The sequence below is a fragment of the Bos javanicus genome, chromosome X (genome assembly GCF_032452875.1).
Source record: "Bos javanicus breed banteng chromosome X, ARS-OSU_banteng_1.0, whole genome shotgun sequence".
NCBI classification, from domain to species: domain Eukaryota; kingdom Metazoa; phylum Chordata; class Mammalia; order Artiodactyla; family Bovidae; genus Bos; species Bos javanicus.
In genome coordinates this window covers 107810315-107819419 of record NC_083897.1, presented here as the reverse complement: position 1 = coordinate 107819419, position 9105 = coordinate 107810315, and the positions used below count along the sequence as shown (strand labels likewise).

The following is a 9105-nucleotide window of genomic DNA, read 5'->3' as shown; positions in this document are numbered from 1 at the left end:
ATTAATGAAAGGAGTTGGAATATGTATATATGAATATATTGAAATATATATACACACATATGTTATATATATGTGTGTATATACACATATGTTATATATATGTGTGTGTGTGTGTGTATATGCTTTAGAAAAGCATATAGTCTATAAACATTCCCAACTATGGCAACATGACCAGGACATTTACTTGGAGGATCAAAACATATTGTGATATTGGCAAGAAGCTACTTGGCCCATATAGCTTTGTACATTTAGTCATTTGGTTTAATGTCCCTTGTGAATTGATGGAGATAGTTCACAAGGGATGTTAAATATGGAATAATCCATTCAGCTGTCTGGGAGTTTGTGGTAGGCACTCATTATTATTGTTATTTTTTGAGGTAGATTTTCTTGTGTAATATGTTGCCAAACATATTTGTGACAAGTTCTGAAACTTCCATTCACAAAGATGCCAGGTTTGAATCAAGACTTAGGCTAGGAATGATATATATGGGGTGTAAAATATGACACAAACGAACTTACCTATGAAACAGATGCACAGAGAACAGACTTTGTGGTTGCCAAGGGGGAGGGAGGTGGAGGAGGGATGGAGTGGGAGTTTAGGGTTAGCAGATGCAAACTATGACATTTCGAGCAGATCAACAGGTCCTACTGTATAGCACAGGGAACTATATTCAGTATCCTGTGATAAACCAGAATGGAAAAGAATATGAAAAAGAATGTGTGTGTGTGTGTGTGTGTATGTATGTATAACTGAATCACTTTGCTGTACAGCAGAAATATGGCAACCCACTCTAGTACTCTTGCCTGGAAAATCCCAAGGACAGAGTAGCCTGGTAGGCTACAGTCCATGGGGTCGCAAAGAGTTGGACATGACTGAGCGACTTTACTACTACTACTAGAAATTAACACAACACTGTAAATCAACTATACTTCAGTAAAATAAATTTAAAAAAGACTTAGGCCAGGGAAAAACGACCTCTACATATTGGCCCCTACCTATACCATTCACTGGCACCTTCCCTATGGAATCTTTCCCCCAGCCAACTGGTGTATTTGGCCACTGGTCGTCATTTCTGCCTTTGCCTGTAACTTTTGACCTGTGTTGAGGACCTCGCTGGCCCTCTCTGTGCATCTGCACTCTATTATATAAGGCCTGGCCTAGACCAAGGTAGAGCTTAGCTTATAAATCCAGAACTCTCCTGGTTTGCTCAGCTCTTGCCCGCTGCCCTTTCCTCTGGACTGTTTCTTTTAAAACTAATTTTTAGTGGAGTATAGTTGCTTTATACTGTTGTTAGTTTCTACTGTACAGCAAAGTGAATCAGCTATACGTTCACATGTATTCCTTCTTTTTTGGAGCTCCTTCCCATATCAGTCATCACAGAGCACTGAGTAGAGTTCCTTGTGCTATACAGTAGGTTCTTCTTAGTTACCTAAGTAACTAAGTGTTAGTGTGTATATATGTTGATCCCCAATCTCCCAGTTCATCTGCCCACCCCCCCCACCCGCCACCAAACTTCTAATGTGTCTATACTTCTTGTATCTAAGCTAGGCCTTCTGTGACTCCAAGATGTCTGCTCACAGCCACAATGTTGGCCTCTGCTGCTAAGTTGCTTCAGTCGTGTCCAACTCTGTGCGACCCCAGAGATGGCAGCCCACCAGGCTCCCCTGTCCCTGGGATTCTCCAGGCAAGAACACTGGAGTGGGTTGCCATTTCCTTCTCCAATGCATGAAAGTGAAAAGTGAAAGTGAAGTCGCTCAGTCATGTCCGACTCTTTGTGACCCCATGGACTGCAGCCTACCAGGCTCCTCCATCCATGGGATTTTCCACGCAAGAGTACTGGAGTGGGGTGCCATTGCCTTCTCCGATGTTGGCCTCTAGAGGATACAAATAGACTGACCTCTAGCACAGAGCTAGAGTTTGGGTAGCAAAATTCTTTGCATTTCCCTAGAGCTTCCTTCATTGCCTTGTCTGACTTCTGTTTGTCTTAGTTTTTCAAGAGTCATGTGATTCCTTTAGTGCTTTTCTCCAGTAATGGAGAGACTTCCCTGGTGGCACAGACGGTAAAGAATCCACCTGCAAGGTGAGAGACCTGGGTCCGATTCTGAGTCAGGAAAGTCCCCTGGAGGAGGAAATGGCAACCCACTCCAGTATTCTTGCCTGGGAAATCCCATGGACAGAGGAGCCTGGCAGGCTGCAGTCCATGGGGTTACAAAGAGTTGGATGCAACTCAGCAACTAACTCTTTCTAGTAATGGAGAAGGAAGGCGTTGTCTCACTGATCTTTTGTCCCAAATGCCTTTACATAGACGCTTTATGTGTAAGAGGGACCAAAGTACTGTTGCCTTTGGCCTGTGGGCTTGGCAGCCTTAAGAGTTTGGTGTTGTTATTCCTATTTGGAGGGGAGTAAACTGAGGCCTGGAGAAGTGAAGTAACTTAATATCATAAGCTATGAAGTGGAGGAACCAGGATTCACACTAGGACATTCTGGCTCCCAGGTCTGTGCTGTTCTTTTTCTTTATTACTATTTATTTTTGGCTATGTCAGGTCTTGATTGTGGCACACAGGCTCTCTAGTTGTTGTGCATGGGCTCCCAAGTGCACAGGCTTCAGTAGTTGAAACACGCAGGCTCAGTTGTTCCATGGCATGTGGGATCTTAGTTCCCCGACCAGGGATCAAACCTGTGTCCCCTGCGTTGGAAGGCAGATTCTTCATCATTGAACCACCAGGGAAGTCCTTGTACTGTTTACCTCTACACTGCACTTCCTTTCGTGATGCGAGCTTAGTGTCCATCATGTGATCCTGTAACCCTCGGGGTTTCCTGAGTTAGAACCTTGTAGCAAATGGAAAGGATGGCTCATCCAGGAACAACTTTTGCTTTTCTCACTGTGCTACTGAGTTTCCCAGAACATCCTCTTGGTGGAAGAATTAAATGAGAAGAATATTAATCTGATATTCCCCTAAGGGCACAAAATATAGGACTTTAAAAATGTCATTAAGATCAAATCTGGTCTTCTAAGTACAGGCAGAGCCAGGACGTGAATCCACACTGAGTAAAAGGACTGAGGCTGGAATTCTGCTGTTGCCATTTATTAGTTAGAACACGAGTGTGTTACTTTACCTCTCTTACCTGGCACTTGGTAAATACTAAAAAAGTGTTAGCTGTAATTTCTATATCACAATATTTCCTTAGCCCTCTACCTTTCCTTATGACAAAGCACGTTTAACTAGCTTTTATGTCAATCAGCAAGCTGCCTGATACGTCATTGAATTAAATAAATGTTAGTAAATATGAGACGGAACAGTGATGATGAAAAAATGGATACCCAAGAAGTCTAGATGGTCAAGGTGACTTTGTTTCTTTGTTAACATAATGACAAGTTGGAAGGAAAAGGAATGAGTCACACTGACAATGAAGTATCAATTTAGGGTTCATTTTAACTTATTATTTTATGACTGTTGCTTGTTTCCTGTTGCTATTCATTTCTTATTCATTGGGGGAACAATAGTCGTTTTTGGCTTTGTGAGTTTTGTATCTGAGACATTCACTTCAAAACATATTAGTCAAGCCTTTTCTTCTCCCCATCAGTCATCTCCAACACCAAAAATCAAATTTCCAGTTTTTTTTCAGAAGTATTAGATGTGCAAAAATGTTGGCATGTGCTTACTCTTTTGGGATTACTTTTTATGAAGGTTCAATATAGGATTATTTTATTACAGAGAAGATGAATATGAAAGATCTTGTGGCAGTTGTCACTTTCCTTCTCTTAAAATGATGTTGTATAGAGAGCCTTTATGATAAAGGACGTTACAGTTGATGGACGATCCATTTTAAAGGGGAGAGTTTGATTATACTTTGTTGTTCAGTTGCTCACTTGTGTCGGACTTTTTGTGACGCCAAGAACTGCAGCATGCCAGGCTTCCCTGTCCTTCACTATCTCTAGGAGTTTGCCCAAACTCTTGTCCATTGAGTCAGTGATGCTATCTACCCATCTCATCCTCTGCCATCCCCTTCTCCTCCTGCCCTCAATCTTTCCCAGCATCACGGTCTTTTCCAATTAGTCAGCTCTTCCTGTTAGGTGGCCAAAATATTGGAGCTTCAGCTTCAGTGATGCTGGAGCTTCAGCATCAGTCCCTCCAATGAATATTTAGGATTGATTTCGTTTGGGATTGACTGGTTTGATCTTGTTGCTGCCCAAGGGACTCTCAAAGAGTCTTCTCCAGGACCACAATTTGAAAGCATCAATTCTTTGGCACTCAGCCTTCTGAGTGTACCATAAGGTCCAACTCTCACGTCCATACATGACTACTGGATATACTTTATGGAGTATTTAAATACAAATACTTAGTCCACTTTGTGCTGTGCCTTACCTGGGACTGCTGAATGCATTTTCTGTCTATACACATTTGTTCTTACCTCATGTGCCTTCTGGTAACACCCTTTATTATGCCTGGAATTCAAGGCACCTCTTCTATGATGTAATTGAAGTATGTCTAAATTCTTCAGTCTTCTCTCAGAGATTGGGGAGGCGTGGCATTGCCTCTCCCTTTAGTAAGCCAGGAATGTGGTTATTTGCCATAAGTGAAAGTGAAGTAGCTCAGTCGTGTCCGACTCTTTGTGACCCTGTGGACTGTAGCCTACCAGGCTCCTCCCTGCATGGGATTCTCCAGGCAAGAATACTGGAGTGGGTTGCCATATCCTTCTCCAGGGGATCTTCCCAACCCAGGGATGGAACCTGGGTCTCCTGCATTGCAGGCAGACACTTTAACCTCTGAGCCACCAGGGAAGCCCAGTTATTTGCCATGCTGGGAGTCAATTTCCTCTTCTGGTATGCTTGAGGAGCCCTGAGTGTCATGACATGTATCACAAGTTTGTCCTGGTTATCTCTTGTCCCCTCACTTAGCTCATTACAGGTATCTGCTGCCTAGTAACTGAGCCTCCATGCTGCTGCCTCTCTCTGACCCATCCCCACACTATGGACAAGGGCCTCTTTTTTCCTTTTCTGTCTGTCTATTTGTATCACCACCAAATTTCCTTACATAAAGCTCTTCATACCTACATTTTTATCATTTTATTTTGTATCTTGTTTTTTATAAAGTTTTGTATAAAACTTTATTTTATATTGGAGTATGGCTGATTAACAATGTTGTGATAGTTTTAAGTGCACAGCAAAGGGACTCAGCCATACATATACATGTATCCATTCTCCCCCAAACTCCCCTCCCATCCAGGCTGCCACATGACATTGAGCAGAGTTCTCTGTCCTATACAGTAGGACCTTGTTGGTTATCCATTTTAATTATAGCAGTGTGGACATGTCCATCCCAAACTCCCTAACTATCCCTTCCCCCTAGTCTTTCCCCTTATGATAACCATAAGTTTATTCTCTTAAGTCTGTGAGTTTCTTTCTGTTTTGTAAGTTCTTTGGTATCGTTTCTTTTTGATTCCATGCAGAACGGATATCATATGGATTTCTCTTTCTCTGCCTGACTGATTTCACTTAGTATGATAATCTGTAGGTCCATCCACGTTGCTGCAAATGGCATTATTTCATTCTTTTTAATGGTGGAGTAATATTCTATTGTATATATGTACCACTTCTTTATCCATTCCTCTGTTGATAGACATTTAGGTTGCTTCCATGTAAACAGTACTGCAATGAACATTGGGGTGCATGTATCTTTTTGGATCATGTTTTTCTCCAGATATATGCCTAGGAGTGGGATTGCAGGGTCATATGGTAGCTCTATTTTTAATTTTTTAAAGGAACCTCCACATTTTTCTCCATAGTGGCTGGCTGTATAGACAAGGTTCTCTTTATCAAAACTCTGCTCACAGAAAACTATGTTGTTTAAGGCTTGGAGATAACAGTGGGGGAGTACAATGCAGATAGGAGATTTTCAATTGGATATCAGCCATATTATGCTTTCAGTCCACTGGCCCTGCCCCTTCATTCTTCTTCCCTCCTGGCCTGCATCTGTGTTTCAGATCCCACCTATGCCCTTGCATAAGAGTCATCCTTTTCCTATTCTCAATCCTTTCTCCTCCGTGTCAGGAGAGGCAAAAGCCCTTTACAACCATAATGATCTTTGGCGAATGGATACTGGGGATCATAAAAACACTGTTGTACAACATCCTACAAAATCCATTGCCTCTCACTTGGAATCATCAGCTCCTGGGTTTCTCCATGAATCCAGTCATGTGTGTGTCATACTCTTCAACCTGCTTGGCTGCAAACTATTTCCAATGTAGTGACTTCAAGAAGGAAATAAACATGTTTGGAGTTCTGCTCTGAAGATTAAGTATGGCTACAGGGTCAAACTTAGTATTTTCTTTGTCCCCTTGTCTGTGGTTTACAAAGGGTGATTATGACTGTGGAATCTGGAAGAAACATAAATGTAAAATATAAAAACAAACCATTGCACCTTTTCACAAACACTTGAGACCTAATTCCACAGGTCCACAAAACTCATGTGCCTAGCAGTAGGTGGGGTTCCATGTGTTCCAAAACAAAACCAAATACAACAGCAGCACCAATTAAGACTTTGCATCAAAGAACACTTAAAGTCCACTTAGTCAATACTGTGAATTTCATATGCAAATACTGTTTTTAAAGTTCTTCTGGTTTAGCTCTTTATTAATTAAATGATGGAAACAAGTGACATTTTTAGTTGCCATATGGGTTTTTTAGTGTACTGTTTGAAAAACATTATTGTTGTCTGAGGAGAGACTTAATATTTAGTGACTTAATTCTAAGCTTTTCCATTTATTTCATTCAGTCCAGTATTTGTTTGGCCACACCATGCAACTTGCAGGATCTCAGATCCCTGACCAGGGCCATGCAGTGAAAGCTCGGGGTCCTAAGCACTAGGTCACCAGGGAACTCCCTTCTGTCCGGTTTTTGGACATATGTTTAATAAGTTCCTGCTGAAGGCCAGATCACCAGACACCAAAGATGATTCAGACCCAGATTGCACCCTAAAAAATCACCTCCTGGGGAGAATCAACATACATACATACATACACACACACGTGTGTGTATGTATATATATGTATATGTATATAAATACAAGGTAGAGAGTTGTGAGTGCCCCAGGAGAGATTTGGATAAAAAGTTCATTTACAGCACTTAATATTCAAGAGCAGTATGATTCCTCTGATAGCACTTTCAACTGTCTAGGGCGTCCCACTTGATTTGCACGTCTTTGATACTACACTTGATCTTAGCCAAAAGGCCGAGAAGCGATTTTGCACGTCTTTGAATCTCAATAGACTGAGATTCAAATCCTGCCTCTGACACACAACAACTATATGACCTTAGAGTGTTCCTTTATATTCAGTGAAATTCAGTGTCCCCATTTATACACTGAGGTCAATAATTCCTCAGAGGGTGACCTGAGGATGACCTGAAATGACACATGTGGTATATAAAGTACTTGGCACATAGTAGGTACCTAGCAGGTGTCTCCTCTCCTGTTGCTCCATAAACAAACCAAGTAGATGAATAAATGTAAGTGCCCTAATGTGTGAAAATGTATTGGATAATCCATAGGAGGAGGAGGTCACAGCTTCCAATCTAAGGGTATAAAAACTATATGACATATTTAAAATTTACTTTATCACAATGCCTTTGCTGACGGCCCTATATAAAATAACAGCATAGTGTGTATACACACACTATGTTGTATATAGTGTATGAGGTAAAGAATCCACCTGCCAATGCGGGAATTAATTGATCGCTGGGTTAGCAAGATCCCCTGGAGGAGGGAATGGCAACCCACTCCAGTATTGCCTGGAGAATCCCATGGACAGAGGAGCCTGGCGGGCTATAGTTCATGGGGTTGCAAAGAGTTGGACGTGACTTAATGGCTAAACAGCAACAACACTGCTAACTTCTTTTCTACTTTGTTTTCTCCCTAGCATGAATCATCTGAAATATTACATATTTACTTGTTTCCTGGCTGCCCACAACCCTTCCCCTTAGAGAATGTATGTTCCCCAAGAGCACAGGCTTTGTCATTTAGTTCACTGCTGTATCCCTGGAGCCTAGAACAGTGATTAGCATATAGTTAGCACTTAATAAATATTTATTAGATGAATGAATGTAGGGACTAAAACAAATTTTGAAGTAAATTAGTTTTTTTCTTTTTAAAATTTATTTCTTTATTTTGGCTGCGCTGGGTCTTTGTTGCTGTGTGGGCTTTTCTCTAGCTGTGATGAGCAGGGGCTACTCTCTAGTTACAGTGCATGGGCTTCTCATTACGGTGGCTTCTCTTGTTGCAAAGCACGGGCTCTAGGGCACACGGGCTTCAGTAGTTGTTGCACACGGGCCCAGTAGTTGTGGTTCCTGGGCTCTGGAGCACAGACTCAGTAGTTGTGTTGCATGGGCTTAGTTGCTCCATGACATGTGGGATCTTCCCGGACCAGGGATCAAACCCATGTCTCCTGCATTGGTAGGCAGATTCCTTACCGTTGAGCCACCAGGGAAGCCCCTGGTTCTTTTTCTTTCCGTTGGCTTCTGTGATAACATGAAACTTTTTGGCTAGTGAGTTGGCATCACTGGTACATTGGATCCTGAGGTTTTGCATTCCATCATGCCTGTTAGTAGTGGTCATCTCTTAGCTATTTTCATTTTTTTCCAGTGTGCTACTTGCTTGTCTCCAGAATCCCCCTCTACCGTCAAACCTTATCAACCTCTCTCACCTCTGCTGATCTATTTCCTTCCAGGAGTATGTATCCCTGACTTTGTATTTGTAACTTCTAGATCTTTCTTTTCTCTCTCTCCAGTGGTTTCTGTGTGATGGTGACTCTGTCACATTTCCACCAGTAGGTGCCAGTATCTGATATGACTTGCAGAGACAGATTTACCACTTATGGAGGATTCTTTTTCTGGAAAATGTTCCCATTTGAGGAGAATTCAGAAAGAGCAAAACCTTCTCTCTGCTTGGAAGAAGGCTAGGTTGAAATCTTATTAACCTATGAAAGATGCCCTGGAGAAGGAAATGGCAACCCACTCCAGTATTCTTGCCTGGAGAATCTCATGAACAGAGGGCTATAGTTCATGGAGTTGCAAAATGTCAGATGGGACTGAACACACACACACACTG

General features: G+C 41.9%; 1 pseudogene; it reads right to left on the bottom strand.

The window, feature by feature from the left end:
• Window positions 1-7094: 7094 nt before the first annotated feature.
• LOC133243635 (U2 spliceosomal RNA) lies at window positions 7095-7245 on the bottom strand (annotated as a pseudogene).
• Between the last annotated feature and the right edge of the window lie 1860 nt (window positions 7246-9105).